At 39.0% G+C, this 13249-nt stretch overlaps 1 protein-coding gene across 1 annotated transcript in view; it reads left to right on the forward strand.

Moving 5' to 3' along the window:
- The window catches only part of LOC122807224 (AP-3 complex subunit sigma-2), a 1165940-nt gene that overhangs the window by 582902 nt on the left and 569789 nt on the right, over positions 1-13249 (forward strand). The gene's annotated exons all lie outside the window — the stretch shown is intronic.

Consider the following 13249-nt stretch of genomic DNA (forward strand, 5'->3'; position numbering starts at 1 on the left):
CCTTGTTTGTTTGTTTTTTTTTGTAGTATTTTTGTTTTTTAATATTATTTTATTTTTATCTCTCTCCACTACAGGGATCGAGCTGGTTTAAATAGGTTGCAGCATTGCTTTTGTAGGTGATGCTCAAGGTCAGGTAATGGCCTCTGCACCAGTTGGTGTTCCCCACTTGCTAACTGCATGCACCCAGCTGTGTCGTACTTCCAATAGCCAATGTCATAGCAACCCACTACTATAAATGACTATATCATGTGGGTGTTGTCCCTTTACCTTTCCTGTATGGAAGACATCCTTCCTGTGTGTGGGCAGCAGTGTTACAGACAGCAGGTAGCAATACCTCTTACAACAAGACTTGCGGACACAGGCCAACTACATGTTTGTATAAGGTTCCAGACCTAGGGACAGTGTGTGTGTGTATTGCTGTTATATGCATTGAATACTGCTAGTTTTACAGGGTTTGTGTGTACATGCTAGTTTTGCATGGAATGCAGTCTGTCTGCATAGCTCTCAACTGTGGGCCTATCACATGATAGCCAGAGGACTGGCATTTATGTTTTGTCTGTTCACCACACAGGTCTTGTCCCTGACATATCAGTGCCATTCTCTCCATTGATTGCTATCCGTATATGGCAACATCCATTTGTGTTTCTGACTTCATATTCCTGAATAAAGGTATGTTGCAACCAATCCTGTAACACCAGCAACCTTCACAGTGTATAACAGCAATATTTCAAATATGTGTTTGTATTTTTACCAGACAATAAGCTCATAGTCCTGTAAATAACCTTGCAATGCATACTGCCAGCCTCACACATTATTTTTATCTGCTGATTTAATATTTGCACTGCACAGTTTGTAATACTGGCTTTGATTTTATTGCTAGATAAGTGATTGTATTTAACAATAATTAATTTTTCTGCTGCTATTTTTGGTACAATTAATTCCATGTTTATTATTTTGTGAAGTGCTCAGAGAATAAGGACTCTAATAAACTTAAACTTGAACATGCTAAAGTGGCAAAGACTTTGAGATTGTAGAAAAACAAGTAAATTACAGGGTAAGACTACCAGAAAGAGGAAACCAGAACATCAATACTATGTTTATGTTATGCAGCCTTGGAGATAAACTTATTTTTCAGTAGCAATTATGTTTGCAGAGATTTTTGCTCCTCACAGCCAAGACCTCAAGTCAGAACAGATAAAACATTATTAATTCCTCAGGAACAAAAAGTAAAGGAGATTGTACTCAAGATAAAGACATATTATTTGCTGCTGCCAGGCAGAAGCAGTTTAAATCAGCGCAACACAGAAACCTTGCCTGGCAAGAAAGTAAATTTGAAACTGTTCTGAATACTAGAATCCCAACACCATGCAATTTACAAAACACTCAAACTTGCCTTCACAGAAGAATTGCAAAAGGAGTGGAATAGCTCCATCATACTGGTCCCCAAATCTGATGAGTGTATAAGGTCTTGCACTGACTTCATAAAGTTAAGCATAGTATCTAAATTTGATTCATAGCTCTTGCCCAACTTGTATGAAATGACTGAAAATTTTTGCAAGGCTAGGTTTTTATCCACATGGACCTAACCAGAGGCTATTGGCAAATTCCACTAACTGCAAAAGCTAAAAAAAAATGACATTTTCCACACCAGATGGACTCTTTCATTTCAGGGTCCTGCCTTTTGGTCTTCACTGATAATCTATAAAATTCCAGGGGCTGGTGGACAAAATTCTTAGATCATTATCATACATTCAGAAGTGAACCTAGATGATGTAGAAATGTTTTCTGAATATAAGAAAAGATATCTCTCTATAGTTCGACATTTTTGATTCTTTGTGTCATGATGGGTTGACTACTAGCCCAGCTAAATGTAAGTTAGGTATGGCAGGATCTTTCTATTTTGGCTTTGTAATAAGCCAAGGGATAATAAAATCACATGCCAAAACATTGAGGCAGTACAAAAACTGACCCACACCAACCAACATGAAATAGGTTAGGTTTTTTGGCCTATTACTGTAAATTAATCCCTAATCTTGTTACCATTGCTTGTTCCATTGACTGAGCAGTTAAAGGGAAGGGCTCCATTGATGATTAAATGGATATTTCACCAAGCCTTTAGGCAGCTAAATTATAGTTTTCGCTCAGAATCTAGATTAGTAATTCCAAATTGTTTTCAAGCATTTCTCGGTGCACACAGATGCCTTTGAGGTAGTCAAAGACACAGTTTTGTCTCAGACTATAGATGAGGACAAACATCCCAGCTGTTACATAATTAGAAAGTCCAGGAATGCTAAGAGATGTACTCTGTCTTTCTATATATGAATAACATTTTTAAGCAACAGAGGTAAAATGACTTGGCATAAAATGGGCCTTTGACATCGTAAAGTACTATCTATTGAGTATGGAATTTGTGTCAATCATTGACCTGTCCTTTTTAAAAGTTTAGTTCCTCTTCCCACACATTATGGATATGTAGACACAAGTATATATATATATATATATATATATATATATATATATATATATATATATATCTTTTGGAGAAAAAAAAATGCCATTTTTTTTATCTAAATTATCTTCTGAAGGCTGTATCCAATCCTACCTTTATTTAGTACCCAAAGGAAAAGCCATCTCTAGGTCTGATATTTTATTACTACTGAGGTTTAAAATGTCTCATCTCACAGTGTAATATGGTAAGGTAGGATCCATGAGATCTACAGAGGAGAGGCTGGTAGGATGGCAAATTAAGTGGACAGAAAACATTAAGGATTGGACAGGTAGATGTCTAGGTAGGTTTCAAAATGTGTAGGATAAAGAGTCCTTTTTTTGACAAACAGTAGATAGAAAAAAGGACTCTCATTATAAAAACAAGTGGGTTATTTAGTGAGACCTATACTGTGCTGATCAGCAAGGGCGTTCACATTTGGATACTGGGAAGGAATTATCATAAGAAAGATTTCATAATCTGTATTTGTCTGCCTGTCTATACACGCACATTGTTTTAACTGTACAAAGTAGTGCATATTAAGCTAGGCTGCATACCTCTCAACCTCTTAGAGCAAGAAATCTGAATGAAGCCATAAAAAATGGGGGGGGGGGGCAAAGACCTAAAAATTGGCACAATTTGTAAATATTGCTTTTACAAACTTAGAAAGTTGATAGAATGAAATATTTTGCATTAGTGTTAACTTTCTGGTGGGTATGAAGCCTGAAACTCAAATGTCTGTCATTATTTTCAGAATTCAGTCCTAAATAATTCACTAGGAAAAACAAAATTATTATGAGGAACAGACAAAGAATATAAGGCAAAAATCTGGACATTCTGCAAAAATATGGACAGTTGAGAGCTATGCTAGGCTGTTGCAGTCATGCTCCTAAGGGAAAGGTGAAGTTGAAAAAGCAATACTGTGTGTGTCTGTGTGTGTTTGTGGGGGGGGGGCTTGTGGCATCCCCTTTGTAAACTGTTTATTTATTATTTGTATGAAATGTGGCCCTTATAAAGATAATGAGATACCCGGGCCTGCTTGGAATATGTCTCCACTCTCTGATACTGTTTGGGGTGGGGCTGCTAACCTGAAATGGCTTATCATAGCTCTCAACCATCTATCTCTAAAATATCAAACACTGCCTCTCATAATGTGGAACAAATAGGCAAAATGTAGAACACTTACTAACAACTTCAGGCATAATATTAGAGAAGTACCTCACGCTGAGTTCTGCGCAGGTTTGGGGGTGCCGCGAAGACTGACACGCGAAATGGGCGTGGAAACCACAGATGAGTAACAGTATGTTAAATTGCATGTCATGTTTAAATTAACGGCTTGTCTTGAATAGTGATATGCATGGAATGACACGTAGAAAGTCATCAATGTACAGGTAATAAACAACTGCTTCTAATAAAATGCTTATAAAAAATGGAAGGTAAAGAACTACACAAATGATGACCAGTAGCACTAGTGATTAGTGTCCACAAAGTTTTAGCGAGAATATTACAGGAAAAAAGGGCAGAAGTATTAAAAGAAAAGAGAGAAGAAGAATTGAGTACCGGTAAGAATAAAAATACATTTGCTGGTTGACTGGCTACTCTAAAAACTGCCCCCATATATAGCATGTATCATTGTCCATGTAGTCTGGATGTAGCTGCAAAATACACACTTGACATGGACCAATCTTCTTAAATGTGGAGGAACAAGCAGACACCATGTATACAGAAAAATTACTCATGACTCAAGAAAAAAATGAGAATATGACAACATTAGTGATAACAGTAAAAAAACAGAAGATGGAAGCGTGGAAACACTGTAAAAAATGTACAGTAATATCACAACTTGTCTTGGAAGATTGTTGGGAAAAGTATTCTACAGAAACTTAGGAAGCAATAAACAGAAGATAATGAACTGAAGAAGAAAGAATGAAAGATTTTGCATAGAGAATGGAAAAAAGATGACATTTTAAAGAAAAATGAAATCTAAGGCACAGGGAGATACTACATTTAGTGCTTTTTAATGATAAAGAACTGAGGGATTTTTGCAAGAAGCAAAAACTAGTGCTTTTTAATAATATAGAAGTGAGGAATTTTAGAAAATATAAAATGTTTCTTAGTGTCTCCACTTTTTTAGCTAGGTGCTATTATGGGATAATGGTAAGATTTTGATTTAATGTCACTTCCAAAGGCCAGTGCCTTAGCAATGAGGCACCTCTTTATGCTACTACAATGCCAGGACTGGAATGTGTATCCAAACACTTGGATGGAATACAATCCACACCTTTCTGATACTCTTAACATCAAAAGTCAGTGTGCTACCTATCCACTTATGATGCTTACAAAATCATGCCTGCCTTCCTAAAGTCCTCATGTGGTACTTTGTATAACAGCTTGCATCTGCTCTGATGGAAGATAACACAATAACTGTAAGTAGTTGCATCAGGCTGTATACTGGCCCAAAGTCCTTCCTACTTAAATACCTGCAGCAGCATGGACTGGACTCATACAGGTTTGACCTTGGGCCATCAGCCCCATACATCATTGGTAAGATAGGTTACTGGTCATCCTTCATATGGTTATCAGATCACCATACTGGAGCTCAATAAACAAACAATGGATCAGTGCAAATAATCTGCTGTCCTACCTTGTCAAGGTAGTTAGCCTTCCTTTTTGAAGGACAAATACAGCACACTGTTCACATTGTGGCCCACTAACTCTAGCCTCTACTAGCAGACAAAAGAAACATCTCGCAAGTGTGCTTTTTTCGGGGGGGGGGTGGTCTAGGCTATCTAGCTTTGAATCAGTGATGGCCATCTGAATCTTCTTCTTCTTTTGGCTTTTCCCAGTTAGGGGTCGCCACAGCGGAATCACCTGTCCGCTCATGATTGGCAGTGGAGTTTTACGGTGTCAAGTTGCCAGCCCAACTTTCCACAGAAGGCACACACACGCATGCACGCACTCACGCCTAGGGCCAATTTAGAGTGTCCAATCCACCTATAGCATGTCTTTGGGATGTGGGAGGAAACCGGAGCACCCGGAGGAAACCCACATGACCACAGGGAGGACATGCAGACTCCGCACAGAAGGCACCCCAGCTGAGGATCTAAACAAAGAAACTCTTGCTATGAGGCGGCAACGCTAACCGCTGCACCACCACGGCCTCCCTATGATGGTTAAATAGGGTGATGCCCTGAAATTTATCCACATGCAAATCACCAAAGAAAAAAGTCCAACACCATATCCTAACAAGTTATAGGCTACCCTCCACGTCTCTAGAATCCCATAGCTCATACCTAGACCTACTGGAGACACTAATGATTAAACCAAACAACTTATTCATGGGAGACTTTAAATATCCCTCTGTAGACTGGCACAAAAATTCCTGGACTTAACACAAATATCCTTGACTAGACAGAACCTCTAGTGGATGTGCGCACTAACACACTGAACCTAGTACTCACTGATATGGGAGAGCACTAGACACACACACACCCCTCCCAGTGTCACGTCTTTACTGGTGAGGTCAGACCCCAAAGCTGTCTCTGAAATAAAAAAATCAACTCAGTAAGCTCAGCAAACCCTGTAACATTAGGAACTATTTCAAAGCAAGCTACATCCTATTAAGTGATAGCTTGCTACAATTAAATGCTACTCCCAACCCAGAGTTCACAGCAACCTGTATGGAATTGTTCAGAGAGACCCTGTACAACAATTTAAATGGTTGTTTAGAGGCTGCTGTCTCAACTAAAAGTAAGCCCAAAACAAACTCTACAAACAAACCACACTGGTGGTACCTTAATAGAGTATATAACAAAAGGAAAAAAGTCAACCCTAAAATCAATGAAAAATGCAGATCCCTTACAGATATATCCTGCTCTTACTACTTATATGTTCTCTGCTTTAATGAAAATGTTGTTGGAGCATGCTGAAACAGTCAGTCTGTATAAGTAGAAAACACTGTACTGTGATTACTTCCTAACAATATTTATTTATTTAACATTTGTTGACCGGGAAAGTCTGATTAGGTTCCACAGATCCTGTTTTTAGCGGAGGCCCAGGGAGTAATGCTCCAGAAGCATGTCTTAAGAATGTGGAAGGAAACATTTGTTGACCGGGAAAGTCTGATTAGGTTCAATGCTCCAGAAGCATGTCTTAAGAATGTGGAAGGAAACCGCAGTACCTGGAGGAAACCCACACGAACGCAGGGAGAACATGCAAACTCCACACAGAAGGCACCCCAGCCGAGAATCGAACTGGAGAACTTCTTGCTGTAAGGCGACAGCATTAACCGCTGCACCACTGCGCCACCCAGAGACATTCCGCACAGTAGTGCGATATTTGTTTAATGTTTATTTTACTTACGTGGGCGCTGTTCATAATATTCATTACACAAAAGTATACAAAACAGTTCTGCAATAGTTTTTGTACTGTGAGACTGATTTGGTAAGTTCTGCGGGTGTTGTGTGGCAATCAATATTCACAACAGTATTTTCGGCACATACATGAATATTCACACATCTGCTACAGGGAGGCGCGGTTGGGGCGGGATTTGCTATTGCGCATCTTACGAGGTACTACACTGATAGTATGCCCAACTTCAACTTGGTTGCTTTCAGCGTGGCTAAAATATGCTAGCTTGGGTAGCCCTCAACCAATCAGGGACAAATCCAGAAATAATCAGGGGCAGATTTAAAATATTAGCACTATTAACTTGAGAAACTCACAGAATAAAGAGAATGTGAACTGATATATATTTTCTGAGCTAAAAGAAGTCTAACTCTAATTACTATCATTATTTATTATGTTTAGTTCGCCACCTTTTCTCCAATAGTCACCAGTTTTCAGAGGGATTAAGAGGGACAGACCTAAAATTTGAGTCAAAATCAGGGATAGTTGAGAGATGTGCTTAAACTGAGGGAAGCTCTCTGTATAGTGGAAAGGGATACATCGGCTGGGTATTGTTCCTCCCAAGTCCTGCTTTCTTCACCCATCTAGGGTTACAATCTGTCCCACTTTGCGGAGGGACAGTCCCTCTTTGTTTATTTTATTTTATTTATTTTACATTTGTTGACCGGGCTAGTCTAGCTGGAATTATTTCCATTTTCAGTAGAGGCCCGGGGAGAAAAGCTCCACAAGATATACAAAAAAACATACATTTGAAGTCATATACAACAAAATCACCAGGATGAAAGTAAAGACAATAAAAAAGTTAATATACAAAAACAATTTACAAATAGGAAGTGATATAATTTCCTATAAACAAACTAAACTACTGAGAAGCATAAATCAGGGAAAGGTGAGTAGGGAGAGGAAGTGGGAGGAAAAGTAAGAGTAAGGTAAAAAAGAAAGGATAAGAAAGGATTAAGCAAACTTTCAGAGAAGAGGAAAAGAAGTAAGTGAGAGAAAGGATAGTTGTTCAGGGAAGAGGGAGAGAGATGTGGGGAAGTAAGGACATAGAGTGGGGTAGAAATTTAGTCAGGTTTAGTGCAGGAACAGAGCCAGTGATTTTTCAAGTGTTCTTTTATTCTTTGTTTGAAGAGGGGCAGTGATGAGATTAGTGTTATGTCACTGGGTAGTAGATTCCAGTTCCTTCCTACTGTACTAGAAAAAAGAGTCACCAGCTGAGTTATTGGACTTTGTTAATTTAGCCATAAGTTTTCTAGAAGAACGAAGGGAGTTAAGATTATTGTATGGTATTGAAAGTTCTGAGAGTATAGGGGTGTTTGAAGGCTGGTACAGTATTTTGTGGGCAATGTTCAGTTGGGTGATGAGCAGAAGGTTTTGGAATTCCAGCCAGCCTAGTTGTTTCAGGTTATTACAGTGGTGGTTTCTGAAGGGGTTGCTAGTGGCGGGCGATGCTATTGTAGCATATAGTCAGTTTATTGAGGTTGGCTTTCTTAAGGTTGGTAAATATAGGTGAAGCGTAGAGAAGTGTTGACAATAGATGGGAGTGGGCAATCTTGGCTCTAGCAGATTCAGTTAGGAAGGGTTTAATTCGGTATAAGGATCCTATTTTTCTGTTGACTGATTTAATGGTGTTGTTAATGTGTTGATCAAAAGAGAGATTATTGTCAATGGTTATTCCTAACAGTTTTGTTGTAGGATTGGGTGTGATAACCGTGGCATTATTAGAGGAAATGGTGAAGTGTAAGGAAGGGGATCGGGTGGTGGGAGTAAAGAGTAGAAGTTTAGTTTTTTTGGCATTTAGTAAGAGGGAACGTTTATAGAACCATGTTTCAACTGCGCTGAAGATCATTTGAGTACGTGAGCAGAGTTCAGAAGGAGAGGAAGCAGAGCAGATAAGGGTATTGTCATCTGCATATTGGATGCAGGTAGCTTGAGGGATAGCAGAGTGGAGATCATTAATGAAAAGGGAGAAAAGAAGTGGCCCAAGAATGGAGCCTTGAGGGACACCAATGCTTATGGGTAGGAGAGAAGAGAGTTGATTTCCCCATAGGACTGCTTGTTGCCTGTTGTTTAGGTAGGCTTTGAACCATTTAGTGGCAAGGTTGTCAAAGGAGAGGGATTCAAGTATGTTAATTAATGTGGAATGGTTGACCATATCGAATGCTTTGGAGAGGTCAATAAAGAGAGCAGAAGAGAGAAGGTTGTTATTGCGATTCTTATTGATGGTTTCTACAAAGGATAAGAGAGCAGTGGTAGTACTGTGATGAGGTCTAAAACCATGTTGACAGTTTGCTATTATGTTGTGCAGGGTGAGATGTTGTAGGAGTTGCCGGTGAATACATTTTTCCATAATTTTTGCTATTGGGGAAAGGAGAGCAATTGGTCTGTAGTTAGAATAATCGATAGTTACCCCCTTTATGTAATGGAATAATATGGGAAATTTTCCAGATTTCAGGGATGGTTCCTTCTTGGATTGTTCTATTTATGAGTATGGATATAGGGTATGCAATCACTTTGGCAGCCCTTTGGAGGTAGAGAGATGGGAGCTTGTCAGCTGAAGGTGTACCAGGTTTAAGTTTGTTAAGAAGTTTGTGGATAAATGATGTGGGGATAGGTTGTAGTGTAAAGTTATGAGATGGTTCCTTAGGGTTACTAGGAGGGGAGACATAGTTGTTGTTCATTTGTTTGGCTAGGGTTTGGATAGAGTCAATAAAGAAAGAGTTAAAAGTATTAGCAGTTTGGTGGGGGTTGTCTAGGTCAGTGTTAAGAGGGGTGGGAGTTTTGGTGGTTCCTGGGGAAAGGAGTTTATTAATGGAAGACCAGAACTGTTTGGGGTTGTTATGGTTTGTTTGTTGGAGTCTACAGTAATAGTTTTTTTTGTCAGTAATAATTGCTTTTTTTGTCAGATTTCTAAGCTGACGGAAGTGGATAAGATCTGGGTTATTTCTATGGTGTCTCCATAAAGCCCATACTTTATTTCTGGAAAGAATTAAGTTTTTGGTTTCTTTAGAGAGCCAGGGTGCAATGTTTGGTTTCATTCTGACAGTACGTTCGGGGGCATGTTTATTAAGAATGGATAGGAAGGTAGTATTAAAGTATAATACTGCATTTTCCAGAGGAAGTGTTTTTAAGGGGTTCCAGTTACATGAATTTAGTTCAGCTTGAAATAAATCTATGTTAAAGTGTTTGGTTGAGCGAACTTTTCTAGTGTTTGGGAGGTTTGAAAGTTCAATTTTGTGTTTAGTAATATAAGTCAAACAGTGGTCACTGATATCATCTGGCAGGGTTCCTACATCATAAAATTGTTTGTCTTTGTTTATAAGTATCCAGTCAAGAATGCTGTCTTTATTATTAGGCTTATTGATTCTTGTGGTTGAGGTCATGGTTTGGGTGAAACCATAAAGGTTTATGTGAGAAGTAGGATTTTTAGCATTAATACTATTCCAGTCTATGTTAAAGTCACCAAGTATTACAGTTTCTTGGGGGTAAGTAGTGGATACCCAATTGAGAAAGGCTTCTAAAGTGGGTATATTGTTACCAGGAGGTATGTACATACAAATTATGTAAAGCGCTTTCTTTGAGTTCAGTTGAAGTTTTGTAATAATGATTTCTGCTTTACTATCTTGAGTTGGGTCTACAAGCAGGGTGGAGATATTTAAATGATTCTTGTAGAGGATTGCAATTCCACCACCTTTACGTTTTAAACGGTCAAGTCTAGCTATATTATAGCCGGGTGGTAAAATGGCAGTGTCTTTGGTATAAGGTTTTAGCCAGGTCTCAGAGAGGCAGAGGATATCGAAAGAGTGGGTATCTAGGAGTGCATGAAGGTGAGATACTTTGTTATTTAAACTTTGAATATTGATATGACCTATTAGGAGAGTGTTATTAGTTTTTGATCTAGGAGTTTGGGATGAGGGGTTTCTTGGTCCTGGGTTAGGATGGATGTCTCCATCTTGTAAGGTGAGATAAATAAGTTTAGTTAATGAGTTGTTTATTAGGTGGATTTGGAGCTTCAATTTTTTGTCAGTAGTTGGGACATAATTTATATGGGAGAGTCTATGATATTTGGATAGTAGGTATCTGGGGGTGTAGGAAATGATGGGGTATGAGTTGAGAGTAGTAGAAGGGTAAGTTAAAGTTTGTTTTTGTATGTAGGTAGGATGGATAAGAAGTTGATTTTCAAAGAAGGTAAGAAGGTAGGCTGAGAGCAGGATAGTTAAGAGTAAGAGTGAGAGTATAGGTATAGTAAAATGGGTGGTAGGCATTATAGAGGTAAGGTAAGGTATAGGCAAACAATGGACAACAGGTAAGTAGCAGGTGTTAGGAATTAAAATATGAAGGAAGTAGAGTAGGGAGTGTGTGAGATAGGATTATGGAATCCTGAGAGTAAGATGTAGAGAGAAGTAACAGGTTGAAATAATAGGGGAGGGTAAAAGGCCAGGGAGAGATATTGGTATAGAAGGGGGAGAGGTGAGGGGTGGGGTTTAGAAAAAGAGAGGGAGAAAAGATTAAAGCTGATAGGATGGTGGAGGTAGATGGAGTGTCTAGAGAGGTATAAGTGAAGGACCCTGGGGTGGGTGGGAATTGGGGTAGGGAGGGAGTAAGAGCCAGAGGGCTTAACGGAGCGGGTAGAAACAACTGGAGGAGAAACAATCAGAGGTACAGGTTACTGTAGGTAAGAGAGGTAAGGCGTGAGTATGAGAAGTTTAGTATGGTACAGAAGCAAAGGAATGAGTAGTAGAGTAGGGAAAAATAGTGTTGAAACACAAAGGAGAAGTAGGAGGATGAGCAGGTCAAGAACAGTACAGTATAGAACAGATTGCAGGGGTAGGAAGGCAGAGAGAGGCAGTGTAGGAGGATGGAAAGAGGATGAAGATGGAAAGTGGGAGGAAATATATTACATATACAGAGGTAGGACAGAGTAGAGGGGTAAAGAAGGAGTAGAATAAGGGCGCCACCTAGTGGGCAGATCTAGTAAATGTAGGAAAGTGAGTGAGAGAGCTGTTTAGAGAAGAAATATGGATGGTGAGATGCAAGGTAAGAAGTAAGTTAGTGTAATTAACAAGGAGTGTTGGCTGTAGGGCAGCTTGAAGGGTAAAGTTAAGGCTGCTGTATACTCAAGCTAGTAGCTAACTAAAGGGCCCTGATAAGATAGTAGATAAGGGTCTATTATGCAATTGTAACTAAGTCCATCACATACTTTCTTCCTTCCTTGAAGGTAGGTGAAGTGAGAAAGAGTCAAATAGATGAGGCCACTGGAGATTGTAAGGGTTCTTATATCTCCTGGTAGGATTTGGCTTGGGCGAGTTCAGGACACTGCAGAGCTGGGTTCTTTGGGGAGAAAAGGAGATAAATGAAGAGGAGAGAGCACAGTTAGCACAGGTATCAAGGCAGAGATGCTAGCAGAAGTTGAGATAAAAACATTCACTGTCAGACATAATACTAATGAAATTAAATGCAATTCCTTTAGAGATTCTAGGCATGATAACAAAGTAAGAAATCCATTAGAGGCAAGTAAAACAAGACTATAACTGTCTACTGGGATAGACATACAAGTTAGGTGCAAAAGACTTTCAAATTGTGAGATAGGTAGTCTTTAAAGCAGTTAAAGCATTGATTGTAAATTTGAAGCTGTGTGCAAACATCCAAGGTAGCATAGGTAATTACAGCTTTATATTATACATGATTGTTAGCTAGGAAACTGATAATAATGCACTAGGAAAAGGTAGGATTAAGGTAGGGGGCAAGCCCTATTTAAATCTTAATGTGGAAGCTAGTGGACAGTCGCTATTATTAAAAGGTAGAACATAGAGTCAGACCACAGGTAAAGGAAGGATATGGGCTATGCTCAGAATTAGAGCAAAATCGCTATGGTAGTTTCTATACAGCGGTACACCAAGATATTACATCGCGAAAGAGTATTCGCAGTACGTGTAAGCTGAGTTTACACACCCTAGTGTGAGCAGGTATAAAGGGATTCCTGTGAGTTCCGAATACGCGCCACGTGTGTGGCGTATTTAAACAAGCCGTTTATGATTACAATGGCTTAGGAACTATAGTTGCTTTGGGCAGTTGTGTCTTGCAAAATAATTGAAAAAATGTTAAATATCCTGAGATTTTGGGACAAAAACATTTCCTATATTTTATGTAATAGTTGCATAAAACAGTTATTCTGTTTCTGAAACACCTAGATGTTATAAGAAACAGAACAAGAAACTAAAATGCAACAATAAGCATTTATTTAGGCAAAACAAGTGAAGTTATGTCCTTTGCACTGGCCGTGGGTATGTTTTGGCTTGCAAAATCTGAGTTTTGCACAAAAAAAATCCCACTTTGGGCATTTGAAAAGGTGGCAAT

The sequence above is a fragment of the Protopterus annectens genome, chromosome 7.part0 (genome assembly GCF_019279795.1).
Source record: "Protopterus annectens isolate FY-2018-M chromosome 7.part0, PAN1.0, whole genome shotgun sequence".
Taxonomy (NCBI): Eukaryota; Metazoa; Chordata; order Ceratodontiformes; family Protopteridae; genus Protopterus; species Protopterus annectens.